The sequence below is a fragment of the Camelus dromedarius genome, chromosome 12 (genome assembly GCF_036321535.1).
Source record: "Camelus dromedarius isolate mCamDro1 chromosome 12, mCamDro1.pat, whole genome shotgun sequence".
In the NCBI taxonomy this organism is placed as follows: Eukaryota; Metazoa; Chordata; class Mammalia; order Artiodactyla; family Camelidae; genus Camelus; species Camelus dromedarius.
Window position 1 is genome coordinate 27,957,441 of NC_087447.1, and position 3,339 is coordinate 27,960,779.

Here is a 3,339-nt window from a genome sequence, read left to right on the forward strand (position 1 = left end):
TATTCTATGGGTTATAATCCAATACTCTTGTTATTAATTTTATTTCTCCAGTTATTTCAGCATAGCCATTGGGAAAAACAGAGTACTCTGGCCATTTGAAAGAGCTTTCTAACTTGTACTATAAGATATCCAAAGGAAATAAAAAGGTATCTAAATAGCTTTTAGGGAAATTTTTATTATGCCATTCTATAAAACTTAATATGTGATGATAAAGGGAGAAATATTTGATGCTATTCTATAAAACTTGGTATGTGATGATAAAGGGAAAAACATCTGGACAGCCATTGCAGTACACTGAGCTCCACAGAGACAGCGCCAGGGTAAGTGAGAGCTGGACGGGCACTGGGCAACTCTGTGCTTCGCTGAGGAAAAAATAATCATGGGCAAAGGAGATCCTAAGAAGCTGAGAGGCAAAATGTCATCGCATGCATTCTTTGGGCAAACTTGACAGGAGGAGCACAAGAACAAGCACCCAGATGCTTCAGTCAACTTCTCAGAGTTTTCTAAGAAGCGCTCAGAGAGGCGGAAGACCACGTCTGCTAAAGAGAAAGGAGAATTCAAAGACATGGCAAAGGCGTACAAGGCCCGTTATGAAAGAGAAATGAAAACTTATGTCCCCCCTAAAGGGGAAACAAAAAAGAAGTTCAAGGATCCCAATGCACCTAAGAGGCCTCCTTCGGCCGTTTTCTTGTTTTGTTCTGAATGTCGTCCAAAAATCAAAGGAGAACATCCTGGCCTATCCATTGGTGATGCTGCAAAGAAACTGGGAGAGATGAGGAATAACACTGCTGCAGATGACAAGCAGTCATATGAGAAGAAGGCTGCTAAGCTGAAGGAAAAGTACGCAAAGGATATTGCTGTGTACCGAGCTAAAGGGAAGCCTGGTGCAGCAAAAAAGGGAGTTGTCAAGGCTGAAAAAAGCAAGGAAAAGAAGGAAGACGAGGAAGATGAATAAGACGAAGAGGAAGAAGAAGAAGATGATGATGAATAAGTTGGTTCTAGCGCAGTTTTTTTTTCTTGTCTATAAAGCATTTAACCCCCCTGTACACAACTCAGTCCTTTTAAAGAGAAAAATTGAAATGTAAGGCTGTGTAAGATTTGTTTTTAAACTGTACAGTGTCTTTTTTTGTACAGTTAACACACTACCGAATGTGTCTTTAGATAGCCCTGTCCTGGTGGTATTTTCAATAGCCACTAACCTTGCCTGGTACAGTACGGGGGTTGTAAATTGGCATGGAAATTTAAAGCAGGTTCTTGCTGGTGCACAGCAGAAATTAGTCATATAGGGGGATGGTAGTTTTTTCATCTTCAGTTGTCTCTGATGCAGCTTATACGAAATAATTGTTGTTCTGTTAACTGAATACCACTCTGTAATTGCAAAAAAAAAAAAAAAGAAAAGAAAGAAAAGTTGTAGCTGTTTTGTTGACATTCTGAATGCTTCTAAGTAAATACAATTTTTTATTAGTTAAAAAAAGGGAAAAATATTTGATACAAAGTTGTCAAAATATATATCACCTATGGTCATTTTCTAAATATATTACTTAGGTATTCTGAAAAGAAAAAAATGAACTTGAGCATGAGTTTGTCAGGACTGTTAGTTAAGAATGTCAGTGAGCACTTAAATAAGTTAACACATGATAAAAGAAATTAATAACTTAAATAATCATTTACAAGATAGTAGTTTGAACTTGAAAGAAAAAATAATGTGCCTAATTCCAAACGTGTAAGATCAGATAGATTTGGTTGGGAACAAATAATTGAAAAATACAGGAGGAAGGGATCAAAAATACAAAGGAAGAGCTCATCTCTCCACATGAACACATCAAAAATACATCTATTGTGGAACAGTTCTCACTGAAAACTAGCTGGAAACTGGCTGGAAGACTCTTGTACAACCGAGGCTGTAAGAAAGAGACACGTATAATGGTAAGGAGGGGAAGAAAAGTGATCATGTCTGGACCTGTGCCCATGGGAGGAGATTTAAGAGGAAAAGGGAGATTACATGGCATACATCCTAGGGAGTGAACAAGCAGAGCCACAGACTGGGCGTCCTAGTCCTGGGGTCCTACACTGAGAGACAAGCCCCCTTGGCTGGCTGAAGGACAGCTGGGGCAAATAGAAGGGAGGGGGGAATCCTGGACTCGTGAGGAGCACATGTGCTGACTCCCCGAGGCAGGATGGAGACAGGTACGGTCTAGTAGCTGCTGGATTTCCTGCGACTGCCCTGCCAAGCGCCCTAGCCCGAGCCGAGTGACCACTCCAGCCCTGCTCACTCCACACCACAGAACAGCACTGGATCTGAGGTGACCAAGACCAGGGGAACGATTGGAACGTGTGTCACAGATGCAGTCCAGTCCCAGGGTAGAGCCTGGGTATGGAGTAGCAGCCATTGTTTGTGCTTCCTCAAGCAGTGTCCCAGAAGCCATCCAGAGTTCTGATGGAGGCCGCTCCATCACACCTCACCTCCCAAGCCCATACATGCAGAGAGAGTACAAGGGCCCTATCTGCCCTGCAGGCCAGTTCCTCAACAGGGTGGGAGTGGTGAGGGTGGGGGAGTGACCAGCTGTGAGAGATAAAGGGGACTTGCCCATGAGGCTAGCTGGAGACATCTGTCCTAGCAGCCACTGATTTCCCATGACAACTTTGCTGTGCACCCCAGCCAGAGCCGAGCGAACCCTCTGGCTTCATTCAATCCATGCCTCAGCACAGCCCTGGGTCTAGAGCACCCACCACCAGAGAAAAGACTCGACCGAAGACAGAGAGGTGACACTGTTGGTCTTGGGGTGGAGACTGAGTGGGGCGACATTAGCCGTAGTTGGCACTTACTCCAGCAGCACCTCAGAAGTCCCTCAGATCTCTGACAGCAGATGCTTCACCACAGCTAACCTCCCGATAAACACAGAGTCCACATGAGCCCCACCAGACCTGTGGGCTGGTTCTAACAGGGCAGGGGCAGGGGAGGCAGAGGGCAGCTGCAAGAGAGACAGGTGACTTGCACCCAAGGCTGCATCTGAGTGGAGATGCAGACACCTACATGGGCAGCACGGTGAACCTGTACCTGTGCACGGGCCCCACTTGCTTCAACACTCCCCACCCCTGGGGAGTGGGGAGAGGAAAAAACTCACACTTAAAGGGAACGGAGTCAGCTTCTGTTCAAGCAAGTGGGGCCCGTGCACAGATACTAAGCAACATGCTACCAAAAGTCCAATGAGACGACGAAGAAATCAAAGACAAAATCAGAAAATACCCTTACGAAAACAAATATATGTGTGTATATATACGCATGACAGGGACATTGTGCTGTACACCAGAAACTGACACATTGTAACTGACGGTACT

General features: G+C 44.8%; 1 pseudogene; it reads left to right on the plus strand.

Annotated features, from left to right (window-relative positions):
* Nucleotides 1–376: 376 nt before the first annotated feature.
* Nucleotides 377–1,393, plus strand: LOC105106526 (high mobility group protein B1-like; annotated as a pseudogene).
* The last annotated feature ends 1,946 nt before the right edge of the window (nt 1,394–3,339 follow it).